The 15,096-nt window shown below is 31.4% G+C and overlaps 1 protein-coding gene across 4 annotated transcripts in view; it reads left to right on the top strand.

Moving 5' to 3' along the window:
* LOC129001122 (sex peptide receptor-like) overlaps positions 1–15,096 on the top strand; it is a 141,334-nt gene that overhangs the window by 116,871 nt on the left and 9,367 nt on the right. For 3 of the 4 annotated variants that reach the window (XM_054428314.1, XM_054428312.1, XM_054428313.1), the window contains one exon: positions 10,180–10,242. The exons of the other annotated variant lie outside the window; for it this stretch is intronic. The gene's annotated coding sequence lies outside the window, so the exon portion shown is untranslated. The remainder of the gene's footprint in view (positions 1–10,179; positions 10,243–15,096) is intronic. 4 annotated transcript variants of the gene reach the window in all.

Raw genomic sequence — 15,096 nt, 5'->3', positions numbered from 1 at the left:
TAGTCCATACATTTAAAAAAGTAGTCCATTTTAAAATAATTATATTATACTACTAAAATATTTGATGAATAGCCTGTAAAAGAATATAGTCAAGATACACAAAACTATTTCGCATTATCTTTTTTGACCGTGCATTGAACATCAATGTAAATAAGCATAACAATTTTCCAATAACATAATTTTTAAATAAATATAAATCTCTTCATTAAATGTGTTATTGATATTAAACTACTTAAAATTGATAACTTCGATAATAAGCTGTTGCTACACGATTACAGTAAAGCTCGGAGCCATAGGAGGTGACTTATGGACAGTTTTATGGCAGCTATTTATGGCGGTGATAAACCAGGTGGGCCCCACTAAAGGTCACCAACCAAACTGGCGGGAAACATTTTGGCGTTAATCTTTATGGTTATTTTAAAGGCCATTAAACGTATAGGAATACATTATGTGCCCCACTATTGCAAGGTGGTTTGTGATATTAAACTTGTAATTAAGACTTAAATATACAAAATATAGAACCGGATGAAAAAACGTTAAAAATGTAATAAGATTTTTGTAAAAAAAAAAATACTTATAAGAATTTTTACGTGCAAAACTAGTCCTGAATAGCCTTAGTCTTTGGTTAGAAATAGATTAAACAGTTTTCATGTGCTGTGCGATGTATCAGGTTAACAAAAGTTTCCTAAATACATACAGTCCTTTGTGTATTACTGTAGCTTTTCTAAATTATCTTAATCGAGGCACTGTATTATGATTAATTAGTCATTTGTTTACATAAAGGTGTATTTTTTTTTCAATTGTGTTGGTTTTAAGATATGATTTTTTATGAGTGCTCTTTATTTTCCAGCCAATTTAATTTAATATTTGAAACAATATAATGAAGAATTTCATTTTTAAATATTCCAGTTCCTCCAAAATTCACAAGTGAACACAAAATGTTCATACAAGAGTCCAAAGACAATAAATCACAAGGGAGGCCATTGAGTTGATAACCTCACTCCAGGCCTCCTACGTGAGTTGCCAGTCAAGTAACTCAGCCTGTACTGTGGAACATACTCTATACTAGTAAAACTTATATATTATATGATCTTTGTTAGAAGTAGTTACTAAAACTACATATCATGAAGGGATCATTGAACTGATAACCTTTAGTATACCAATGATGATGAATTAGTAAATAAATTAGTAATAAGATAGTAAGTAACATCTAATTCAGTTTGTAAGGTGGCCACGTCCTAGTTTTTTAATAGTTATTAATTATGAGATCATAAGGTTATATAATGCGCAGTATTTGTGTCTATATACAGTAGACTCACAAAGGTTGAATAACGTATTATGAACATCTGAATAATAAATACAATGTTTTTAAAGAAAGGTTTTGCTAAATTACAATATTACAAAATAATCCTGATTCAGTAATTATACCATGAGTTTTATTTACATATGTATTTAGTAAAAGTCTTCTTTGCAAGAATAATAAGAATAATATACTTTTTTATCTCAAAAGTTTATTGCCAGTTTTATTTTGTGCCTTAAATCATTGCTATTATTTTTTTTTTATTGAGTTTATCTAACATAATAAAATTAAGATTTGGATTCTTCTACACAAATTTCAATTAACGCACTTTAAAAGTTAGTTCGGAATTGTCGAGTCAAACTACCGTATATTACACGTTTCAATATTACGTATTAAGAGGTAATAACATCTTGACTTAAAGTAATAAAAGTTTACATCATGAATTGTTGAAAAACGTTGGAGTAGCACTTTGAAAAAGCATAAATAACTTGAAATCCTTTTAGCATAGTTTCTTTCAACGTTGTTTATTCCATTCAAAAGAATGTTTTGGTTATGTTTAAATAATTATATTTCATCATATTAAAATTTCTTCCGTAGAAACGATTATGGAGCCTGTATAAAGTTTGATATAAAAATATTTCAAATAACTTTTGGTCAGTATTGTAGTACTCGAAGAGGCTTACAATTGTTCGTGTTTTCTTTTACAGGAAATTTTTTTTTATTACAAGTAGTATGTGTGAAGTTTTAAACCATAACAGAGAAGTCTGGTATTTAGGATGTAATAGTGTAATTATTAGTCTGAAATTCTGTTTTATTCTGCGAGCATAATATGAAAGTCATCATAAACACATAGACAACACAATAACTGTGAAAGTCAAATGAAACAATAGGTTTAGCCATGTAATTTCTCGACTACAACCTTACTATAAGCTGAAATTTCAAGGATAGATTCACAAAAAAAATTTATATATTGACCTTAAATTCACTTTTTGTAAAATGTCTACGAAAAAAAGAATTGTGTTCCCTCCATAAAGCAAACGAGTACTTTGGGTGATTGGTCAACTCAATTCCAGGATCAAACAATTCAATTCACATGACATCAGTGATGAGTGTCTCACGCAACATAAACCACCATGACTTTCTATCAATAAATATTTAGTGAGTCCTTTCCAGTCTTATTGCGTTGAAATTGAAAAGGCATCGGCATAACAAAATGTCATCATATAAGTTATGACTTGAAATCAAAATGCTTTTTTACGTAACCTAAGTTAGTTGACAATTGTTTTTCATATAATTTGTAATATATCTTGACATTGTTTAGCTGCAAAATTAACTTCGATGAAAACATTTGATTGCGTTGATTGAAGATTTAAAAAGGACATTATTTTGGACCCTGAAGTTACCAAAGGTAATGTATGGAGTAGGTATTTTAATATATTGTACCTACGATTTGTAGCTGTTTCAATTCAGTTCTTAGAATTCAAAAGTTTCACATAACAGCATTGTTTACTTTCATAACGGCATAGGTAAAACCGTACTCATAACAACACGGGTAGTGGACCTATGGGGTTCAAGAATTGAGAGAGAAGAAGTAAAATTGTAATGTGTCGAACTGCAACTGACCAGCTGTTCAGGCCAATTTAATTGTTGAGTGGTGCAAGTAGTGTTTGGTATAATGTTTCATTATATCACTGTCAGTGGCAATGAGATGTCATAAACGAAAACATGACCTCTCTTAGACGTTATGAGTAGTGATTTGTATTAACTAAAACTGTCGTAGATAAATGTAAAGTGCTCGCCAAGGCTTGTACCTAATATTTTTACTCGTGTCGTTAACTATTTCCAAACCTCTATCTAGTTTTAGTAAAATATCTATATGATATTTTACCTCAAAGCTCGATAGGTCATACCTTGTGTATGAATCAGCAACTTCAGTAAACTGCCTTCCCATATACTACTAGTTATGTTAAACAGACACTATTAAATCTTTAAAGTTAAACAAATTTTGTAGTACTTTTGAAGCAATGGGGTTATTTTGTCAACATTTCTGACACTGATCATATAATGCCTTGTTACTTAACCAAGGGTTGGCTATTTTAAGGTTACATGAAATAAACAAAAAAAATAGGTTATAGCCTACATTTAAACATCAGCAACTTTATTCATTATCGTAGAAACTGCCAAATTTTTGTAAAATACGACTCTTTATGGTAGATTAATCTCAATTAAACACCGAGGAATATTTTATTCAATCTAAAAATGGAAAATCTTTTCTCACCTACTGTAAGATAACCTTGAACAGCCACAGACTAGATTTCTGACAGTGATCTCACAAAGTCGATATTCTTTATAAAGACAAATAGACAACGGAAACGGAAGCAATGTCAGTAAAACTGAGTAGCCATTTCAGTGAACAGTCACGGTGCAGTTTAGTCTGCTGTGTATCGAGGCCATCGAGGTAATCGAGGCACGTAGGTCTCTGGGGTCTGCGAGTATCGACTTGCAATCTCCTTGTCAAATACTGGATACAAATTCTCTCATGTTTTGTAAATTTGTGATTTACATGTTTGTCTTGAAGCATTATAAGGTATGCTGCGTGTCATAAAAATATATGTATATCACATATATAGATGTGCAATCAACATATCTGTTGTTTATACAGTTAACACGGATAAAAGCTTTATATTAATAGCAGTGAAAAAAGTAATTTCACAAAATAATTATTCAATTAGTCCTTCCAGATTAGGGAATAAAATGTGAGACTAAGATCTGTATGATGATTTATGCAAGACATTATTTAAAATATCATACTAGTAACCAAGAACCTAAAATATCATAATAAATAAAACATACCATAGTGATATATGACCTGAAACAAATTTTGTTTGTGGAAATAACTAGATACATTGGTGTACGTGTAATAATTATGAACTGTAATAATTTAATAGGCAGTAAACAATAAGCTTTTCTACCTTTTTCATTAAAAAATTCTTTCCAAGAAAATAAATGTTTAAAAGTAAAAAAAAAAAAAAAAATGAATTACTAAGAATGCGGATGATGAAATAAGATGATGAAATGATTAAACTTGTTAAAGATGTTCCTTGACACTTTGATACCGGGTTTGGGTTTGAAATTCTGTAAAAAAAATAAAAGCTATAATCTACTAAAAATCACATATCAAAATATAACATAAATTTAGTTTCATTAAAAAATCTAACGCAACTGTGTTTGTTAACATCCTTAAGAATTTAAATACTAAGTGTATATTGATATTCATATCCAGGGCAGAAAAACACATGGTCTATCATGGATGCTCTTATAATTATGATCCATACACAAGTTTTTATTGTCGAGTGTCAATTGAAACATTGACCAGTTTTTATTCAGGGTGTCCCGATAGTAAAAACCCAAAAGATTAAATTTTATTTCAACGTAGGTCTCTTATCTTAACACACATACCAAGTTTCATTATGATCGGTTCAAAAACTTTAAAAATAAAAATGTTAATGTGAAAAACACGAAACGGCGGATATCTGGTTAACGAAGTGATTTTGAAAAAAAAAAATTTTTTTTTCTCTTAATTTTGACTTGTAGAACTATTTCCCGATATTTGCTGTTTACCGACAGTACACCCTGTATATGAGTATTAAATACATAGGTTTTGCATGCATAAAACAAAATATTCATTGGGAAATTGTACAAAATAAAAAAGTTTTTTTTAGTTTCATATTTAAATGCTGTATTTGACATGAAAAGGCGAGTAATTAAATGAACGGCTACAAATAAAATTATTGTAAATGCTTCTATGGAGAGAGCATTTTACCACTGAAATAAAAGAGCAATTTTAAGTGTCAACAACAGAGAAACGTTGAACAGTTTCCTTCTAAATCTTGACACATTCCACTTTATTTTACGTTATTTCAATGTTTTCAGCATGAAATTAAGTAAGATTTATTATTTTTACATATTTATATAAAATAAAGATAAGTTGGAATACTAAATATTTAATCAGGATTGTAATCTAAAAATAAGCTCGTCACCAATCTGTTGGAAATGAATTATTTTTAATTTTGTTTTACATACAAGACATTTAGGTTATTGTTAAAACGGTAAACTTTAAAAATTGTAAATAAATTTTGATAAATATGGAGCTAAAATCATAAATGTTCAAACAGGTCCCAGTTATGCTATTACGACAGTTAGTTAACTAACGCCACGTGGTGCTGGATGACAGTAAAGGCTGGAATTTCATTAACTCACAATTAATGAACATTCAATGTTAACATTCAATGGACAGTTGGGTTTGTTGTGAAGTACTGTGTCACTTGGCTGGGCAGGATTGATGGAAGCAGCTCAATATTGAATGTTGGTGTTGACTCCTCCTCTCTACTACTGTGGACAGTTGGGTTTGTTGTGAAGTACTGTGTCACTTGGCTGGGCAGGATTGATGGAAGCATCTCTATATTGAATGTTGACGTTGACTCCTCCTCTCAACTACTGTGGACAGTTGGGTTTGTTGTGAAGTACTGTGTCACTTGGCTGGGCAGGATTGATGGAAGCAGCTCAATATTGAATGTTGGTGTTGACTCCTCCTCTCTACTACTGTGGACAGTTGGGTTTGTTGTGAAGTACTGTGTCACTTGGCTGGGCAGGATTGATGGAAGCAGCTCAATATTGAATGTTGGTGTTGACTCCTCCTCTCTACTACTGTGGTCAGTTGGGTTTGTTGTGAAGTACTGTGTCACTTGGCTGGGCAGGATTGATGGAAGCAGCTCAATATTGAATGTTGGTGTTGACTCCTCCTCTCTACTACTGTGGTCAGTTGGGTTTGTTGTGAAGTACTGTGTCACTTGGCTGGGCAGGATTGATGGAAGCAGCTCAATATTGAATGTTGGTGTTGACTCCTCCTCTCTACTACTGTGGTCAGTTGGGTTTGTTGTGAAGTACTGTGTCACTTGGCTGGGCAGGATTGATGGAAGCAGCTCAATATTGAATGTTGGTGTTGACTACTCCTCTCTACTACTGTGGTCAGTTGGGTTTGTTGTGAAGTACTGTGTCACTTGGCTGGGCAGGATTGATGGAAGCAGCTCAATATTGAATGTTGGTGTTGACTCCTCCTCTCTACTACTGTGGTCAGTTGGGTTTGTTGTGAAGTACTGTGTCACTTGGCTGGGCAGGATTGATGGAAGCAGCTCAATATTGAATGTTGGTGTTGACTCCTCCTCTCTACTACTGTGGACAGTTGGGTTTGTTGTGAAGTACTGTGTCACTTGGCTGGGCAGGATTGATGGAAGCAGCTCAATATTGAATGTTGGTGTTGACTACTCCTCTCTACTACTGTGGTCAGTTGGGTTTGTTGTGAAGTACTGTGTCACTTGGCTGGGCAGGATTGATGGAAGCAGCTCAATATTGAATGTTGGTGTTGACTCCTCCTCTCTACTACTGTGGTCAGTTGGGTTTGTTGTGAAGTACTGTGTCACTTGGCTGGGCAGGATTGATGGAAGCAGCTCAATATTGAATGTTGGTGTTGACTCCTCCTCTCTACTACTGTGGACAGTTGGGTTTGTTGTGAAGTACTGTGTCACTTGGCTGGGCAGGATTGATGGAAGCAGCTCAATATTGAATGTTAGTGTCGACTCCTCCTCTCTACTGCCAGAGCTTTGACAACTCATAGCTAGGATTTAGAATATATAGGTCGGTAGTAGCTTTTAGGAATACTAAAGGTTAGTTTTAATTCTGAGATAAAACCTAAGCTTTTATTTTGTATCTAATATGGAGTTCTTATCATAATATTTTTTACTACGTAGATATTATAAACAAGAAATTTTGGAGACTCTTTTATGTCTTTCTGGAAAAAAAACATATAAATGTTTTTTTTTTTTTTATTTTAAACATGTTAAATATGCTATTCAATGATATAACAATCATCTTACAGTATCTCAAATGCACAATTGAAAGAAAAAAAACTAATGTTGTTGGCAAGACGAATATATTTGCCAAAAAAGTCTTAGAACAATAAGAGGTACTTTGGTATTATACCGCCCACACCTAACAACAATAACCTAACCTCTCATAACCTAACCTGACCTAAGGGTGGCTGGATTAACTTAGAAAGATTTTTGAAGATTTTTGTGAACTCGGAATCGGCATGTTCTAGGCTATATTTCAGTTTGTATCAGCACCAGGCATTTCATTACAAGCCACTTCAGTGTAAATTGGGGCTATAAATAACGGACATGAAACGCTGCAATAAACAGACCATGTTCTGTCAGTTGTTGTAAAACAGCATCAGACAGTTCTGAATCCTCTTTGCCTATTCCTCGTAAAACAATTTACTGATTCGTCAAATATTTTTCCTTTCACCAAGTAGCAAATTGTGTGGTTTTTGAGCCTGATTTAACGTTAATCCTATCAACAGTATATTCATTAAATTATATATTATTTATAGTTCTACTATAGTTAATTAAATATTTGTGTGCTCTATATGAATGCAAGAAACGTAAATCAATTTCTACTGTCACATGAATTACTTAGTCATCCATGACAATGACTATAAAATTATTTTAACTTGACGCCTAGCTTAATACAATTTTACAGTTAGTTAAGTTTACATTAAAACCACTTCCTTAAACATATTATCTTCTGGGTGGGTATAGTTATCGCTCACAACAATGCTCAAGTATGTAGTTTTCTTGATGCTACTTCTTTTATATAACCCACATTTTCAATCACTCTTAACCCGGAATGTGAAATGCTGCTTATCCTGCCGAACTATTTAAAGATTTACAAAATTAACACTATACAAATCTTCGTAAATGGTTAAAGAAGTGTTTAGATAAGAACAAACCGAAGAACTAAACTAAGGCACGAATACTAAGCATTGACTTTTTCTTTTAAATGAGACCAAAAATCCGCAATACATTCTTGATCCTTTACTCTCGTAATATCCAAACTCAAAAGTGTCAATACTTTTCTACACGTCTACAATTATTTCACTTAATAGAATATCAATAACTAGAAACGATAGCCTGATAGAAAACCAATTTCAGTGCATAGTGTATATATTTTATCTAAAAATTGTGAGGGCGAGGCAGAGAAATCCTCAGAACCAAAAGAGCTAAGTTCCAAACTAGGAGTTGTAGAGCGTCGTTCACAAGCGGTGCTGTCGACGTGGGCTTTGGCCCAAATTGCCAAACATTTAAGTCCTTACACGTTCTCCAGAGGCCAAAACACCTCCAAAGATTAATAAAACTAACATCTTGACCTTATTGGCTGTAAAACAAAATATAGCTCTTGTATTGTGTATGCATGAAGCAATATGCAAAGTTACGTTGTACGGAAAAATGTCAAAAATTACGTTGATTAATAACGCAACAAATATACAAATGTGAGTTTGATTAAATATATTTGATGTTTCAATACGGAAAAAATAAGTTAAATCGTTAGTGGAATTGGAAATGATGTATGATTTGAGAGTGCGGAAATATATGCCGTAAATTTGAGTTGCAACCCCTCAAAACTTTCCTACTCGTAACATAATAATTGTTTATCTCTTCAAAAATATTCTATACCATTCTAGAAAAACGTTGGCTGATCTAACAAAATAACGGTTTTTCTACCAAACCAAGATCTATGGTAATTGATAAAATTATAACTTCCATACAAATTTACATTGATATAACCCTGGTTTTCATAAAAGAAATGTAGTAGTTAAGAATAAATAATTGAAATAGTGTGGTATATAATAAAAAAAAAAAACTTAATTGTATAATATATTAATTGTGTTTGTTAAATTGCAGTATGGATTAAAATTAACTTTAATAATACTATAACTAATTCAAAAGTTTTATTTCCAATAAAAGTTTAAGTTAAATCTCCAAACTATTTTTATATACTAGATATAATATATTATAAAACGTTTTGCATATGAACTTGATCTATTTGATTTATCAAATGTAAATCACCATTTTACAAACTCTGTATAAACTATACGTAAACTTTGGCAGCATTAAAAGTTGTCAAAGGAAGCCTCAAGGAGACATAAATGTTCACGCTTTTAACTGATTTAGTCCAAAGTTCCATGGCTCTTTTGTAACATTAAACGCAGCATTAAATCGTATTCCATCTGTAATTAAGCTTCATTGTGCTCCGAACTTTATATTTGTTTCATGAAAAAAAAATAAATTAACGTTACATAAAGACTTTTGGCAGATTCCCGCAATAACAAGAAGCTATTACCGTAGATATCACAGTTATGCCTAAGCCTAGCATCGAGTAGTCTTTTTGTCTTAAAATGATAAAACTTGTACTTCTATGCATTCTATGTATTCTGTTATCCTATGGTGGATGTCTGATTTCTGTAGTTTGCCTGGATATAAACATATATGGATAACATTTGGCAAGCAACCTTATGGAATGCTGTACAAGTGACTTTAAATGAACAACATACCATGTGCATACAACCTATTTAAAACCAACAAAACAATTCCAGTAAAAAAATGTATAGCTTATTTAAACATTGTTTATATTTTCAACGTCTTGATGGACAAAAAAACAAACAATCAGCATTAATTTCATAAAAATGCCTATGTCGTCAAGTGTTTGTATTGTGTATACTAATGCCTCTGTACCATTCTCTGTAACAATGAGAAGTGATTCATCATCCTGTAACAACATTGTCTCAGAAACATGTGAGGTTGATGACTCGAGAGATGGAAACTTGTATTGTATCGTAAAAACTAATGTGATCAATTGTGTCCACTTGTTTTTACAATTTACAAAATTTTAAAGTGAGCAGATAGGGACACTGTTGTTTATAGAATAAACAAAAATAATTTGATTCTATTTGATTCTAAGTAAATTTTTTTGTTTATTTTCAGAACAATGGATGCTTGTAGTCAGCTGCTTCAATAGATTGAAAAATACACTATTCCAACATTATGGTAAGTACAAATGTATGCTTGATATTTGTAAAAGATTACTTCATTTGTCTTGTTTATTTAAATAATTTTAAAATGTATATAGTTATTCAATATATTTGAATTTAAATAGACAAAGAATATCTACGGTCACAATACTAAAGAAAAATATTCCTAACGTGTTTCCAAAACTAAAATTCATTAAGTCATTTGGTTTTTAATTGACTTAACCAAATGACATTTTTGGTCTTTAAGTAGTGGCTTATATGGCAATGTTTGCCATGGTTAACAACAATGAGATTGATACGAAAAGAAATACGGAATTTTGAACTCATAATTTCAGGTTGTTCGATCCACAACTCTATGGACACTATTAAACAATACTGCATTCCAATTTAAAATAAAAACTTCAACATCGTTCTAAAATACATAAAGAAAAATACACAATTTATAGAAGATTTTGATTATTCGCCGAAAGATATTTTGTAGTTCCCTTGTAAGCGCACGAGAGTTTAAGGTTAAATAATGTAATTATGATGAGCTAATGTATTTTTTTTTTACTACACAAATCATTTTATGTACACATTACATTACATATTATATTACATATGCATTTATATACATATAAGAGCTTTAACTCGAGGGAATTTCGATGAAAAACTATCGTAACTTGGTAAGAGTTCCAATTTTCTTTAAAACGGATTTAACTTTCTCAACAATCCTTACTGCTTCTGAGCACATATGGGTTTGTGGATTTAACCTCATATCTTGTATTTAAATAAGCTGGTTAAACCCAACACGTTAACTTATTCACTACTTGAGAACTTTGTTTTTTTTTTCAAACACATTGGTAGCTTTTCTAAATTAAAACCTTGAGGTACACAACGTAGGCCTATTCTATTGTATTTGCCTGTGTTCTATTGTATTCATTAACCTGGATAGTTTTTTATGGAGGGGTTTTAAAGTGATGTGAGCTTTAGGGTTTTCACTGAATCAAATATTCAATAAGTGAGCGTATTTTTTGTGGATTTTAGTTAAAACAGATTCACTTTATAATGTTTGTCGCAGCTAAACTGAAAACACTGCAAATCAACCTTGTTCATGTAGTAAAAACCTGATCTAGTAGTTCGTTATTTGTGTATAAATTTAACAAATAAAATGTACTATATTTTAATTTCACATGAAAATGTGTAAAATGAGGACGATTTAAAAATTATCCCTAATATGTTTAGATTTATTTTAAATCCACGCAAACTAGTATCCATCCGGATGTAAAACACAAGTTTTTAAGCTATAAATTAATTAAATAATAAGTTAAGAAACAAATAAACTCGTTTGGACCTAAAAACCTCCTCATTTGTCTTGAAATAGCTATCATTGATAATGAAAAGATATTATGCTTAAAACAATATCCAATAGGTTCCATTTTAATTTAATACATTTTATTGTAACCTTTGACAAATATGATGATTCAAGATACTTGGCGTGAAAGCTAACTTTGTGTCAAAGTACACCAAGAGTCTTGGAATACTTTAGGTGTTAGAATTAATGCATACTTTATATGCAACACCCGTTCAAGATTTACTCTTACACTCATTACTATACAGGGAAGCTTCATGCATTGCATAACTCTGCATGCATATTGGTCCCCAGATTGAATAACATGAGTTTGTCAACAATATGTTAGGGGAAACTGCTTTGCTGTTATCTAAATCCTTTGTTGCTAATAGTGTTCAAAATCGAAACCCTTATGAAAATAAAAACTCTTAAGTACTTAAACAATTGTTCTTCTTCCAAATGACTGAGGCATTTGTTAAAATATTATATTGCACATTTGCTTTTCCAATTGCATCTCATTTACAGAAACTAATAAAAAACCAGGACTGATTAAAATAACGAAAATTAATTCTCTGTGAACTGGTTGAAATGTAATATTTCTAGTGACTCAAATATTATAAACATAAAACTGTAAATAAAACTGCAAAGGTCACCGTTAAAAAACCCAAACGTATTAAAGGAATTTCCTTTTGATAAAATTACTTACTAGATCCCCCCATAATATGTTGAACCAATGATTGAGCCAGTGAAGAGGTGTTTATAAACAGTTCTACCATTGTGAAGAAGCAGAAACAGATCTATTATAAGACTCCTCGAGCTCTGTTTCACCATTGAACCAATCTATCACTATCGAATGTTCTCATTTAGTCAAGTTGCTATTTATTCTTTTTAGAGATAGATACTTATTTTAGTAACTAAAAGTAAATCTCTGTTGGTAAGCAAAGTAATGTAAAAATTGACAGTTTAAAAAGCAAGTGGGAAAGTTTAATGAAATGTGACTAAAATGTCAAATATTGTAAGTTGAGGTCATGTAAGGCAGGGACGTCCAGTCACACATTTAAATGCTTTTTGTGGTTGTTGCATCAGAGTGAAAAGTGACACTGTGCAAATTAAATGGCACTGCTTTGAAAAGTAATGTACTGTTGACGAGTAAAATGACACCTTATATAAATATCGTACATTAGTTTAAAAAGCTGGTGAGATTCAGTAAATGCTTTTGAGAACTGATTTAAATTCTGATGACTGGTCCTACTACATACCATGTAAATACTCAACATCAATAAAGAGATAATATTCTAAGGACTATCCATATATAACTAGGATTCTTTTTCTAAACAAAAAAATAAATTGTTTTAATAGGGACAAATTTCTTGTTTACGAAACATTATCTCATAAGATAACATTGTGTCCACCATCATGACACACAAGCAGTTAATTAATTCAAAATTAAAGAATAAAAAATAAAAAAAATACTCCATTTTGTTGGTTATTATATGATTAAAGGTGTTTAGATTAGTAGATTAGTTCATGTTTATGTTTAGATTGTTTAATGATTAAATATTTTAGTTTACTTGTGGTTTCTATTATGGAGTAGTGAAAACAAAGGTAGTGTAACCAAAGTTTATAAACGGAAAATATATTTTTGTATTTCCACCGTTAAGCTACTAATCAAGGACATCCTAATTGAATCTGCCTTGTTGTCATTTAGCACTAAATCCCGCACGTTGTTCGACAATTGAATAATCACATGGGTAAATTGAAACATGTTTTACTGCAAACGGCTTGCCAGTAATTTACAATCTACATTAGTAAGCAAAAAAGTTCAAAGACGTAATATCTTTTTTATATTTTCATACAACTGTTGTATCTGTTGATTGAGATAATAGCAATAAATAGCAAGAGAAACGTTGATATACTTAAAAAAATGCTTCACTAATAGTATTTTATAAATTATTCAAACAAATTGGCCCTATATAAAGTTGCCTAAACAATCCTATATAGGATATAAAAAAAACTTTTGCAAAACTTATGACAGCTAGCCTGGCATTACTACTTCACCGAATTACACGCGGGTTGTACAAAAAGAAAGGTCATCGGTCCTATATGTGTAGCTTTTATTTGTATATCGAAAATATTTATTTTAATTGGCTCAAAAATGGAAATTCAACTGTTCTTATGTAGGTTTAACATGGGACCAAACTTTTAAGCTCAAGACAGCCACCCTGACCATACTAACTGGACCGATTTGCATGCGGATTGTAGAAAAAGGTTATTGGTCTTATATGTGCAGGTTTTATTCGTATTTTGAAAATATTTATGTTTATTGGTCAAAAATAAAAAAAATCAACTGTTCTTATGTAGGTTTAACATGGGACCAAACTTTTAAGCTCAAGACAGCCACCCTGACCATACTAACTGGACCGATTTACATGCGGATTGTAAAAAAAAGGTTATTGGTCCTATATGTGCAGGTTTTATTTGTATTTTGAGAATATTTATGTTAATTGGGTCAAAAATTGAATATTCTACTGTTCTTATGGAAATTTAACATGGGGCTAATTCTATATATTAATTGACAAACATGCTTTTTGAAAACCTCTTTTCTCAGCTCGTGTGCATCGCAGGGAAAATATACGCATACTGTTTTGATTACGCAGAACGATATTTGCCTTTCGATGTGCAGAATACCTTTAAAAATTAAAATAGGCAAAAAAAATTGCACAAAAAAGAAATTAATTAAAACAAAAATTACATGGGCTCTATGAGTTGCCATGTTGATGAGGTAATACACAAAATATAAACAGAAAAGCAAAAGAAATGGAAGAAATTCCAATCACATGTTTTATCTACAGCGTGGGGTGAAAATAGAGAAGTTTTCACAATACATACTTTTGGTCGAGTTTTTGACCACGGGGTGAGCTCTAGTATATACAAATATCTACTTAATAATTTATCTGCTGGAAGTTTATTTGTGGGGAGAAATATTTAAAACATACGGCATTACTCATCTTTTATCTTGACAAATCTTTTATTATTTGAAACAACATAAAGCTTAAGGTAGGCTTCAAACCAATGGGTTGGTATTATCAAAGTCTTTTATTTGACCTTGGGACTGTACAGAAAAACTCCTACGTTCTCACTGCCAAACCAGCGCACTCCACATTATCAAAGAGCATATAAATAGAGAGTTCTATGACGGTTTAATTTTGTTTCTTTTGATTATCACACAAGAAATACGATGGAAAAAATTGTGCAATAATTGATCATTAGGTTTCTTATACTTAGCACTTGAAGTACATCGTTTGCGTGTGTAACATATAATTTAAAAAAGATAATCAAAATCTTCGTATGCATTTAGAGAACCTGGGAAACAAATAAACTGTAAAATAAATACATGACCCAACAGATACTATTGTACGAAAGACTTCTGAAAAAAATTTATATTGTTTAGGGATTTTATTAAATATATTATTTGTATTTTCAGTAATCTTTTATGACAAAATAACCGTTATCTGTTTTAAACGTCAAGTGAGTCTATAT

Source organism: Macrosteles quadrilineatus, unplaced genomic scaffold, assembly GCF_028750875.1.
Source record: "Macrosteles quadrilineatus isolate MER2022 unplaced genomic scaffold, UCM_ALF_1.0 Scaffold_8__2_contigs__length_117827958, whole genome shotgun sequence".
NCBI classification, from domain to species: Eukaryota; Metazoa; Arthropoda; class Insecta; order Hemiptera; family Cicadellidae; genus Macrosteles; species Macrosteles quadrilineatus.
This window is presented reverse-complemented; position numbering and strand designations above follow the sequence as displayed.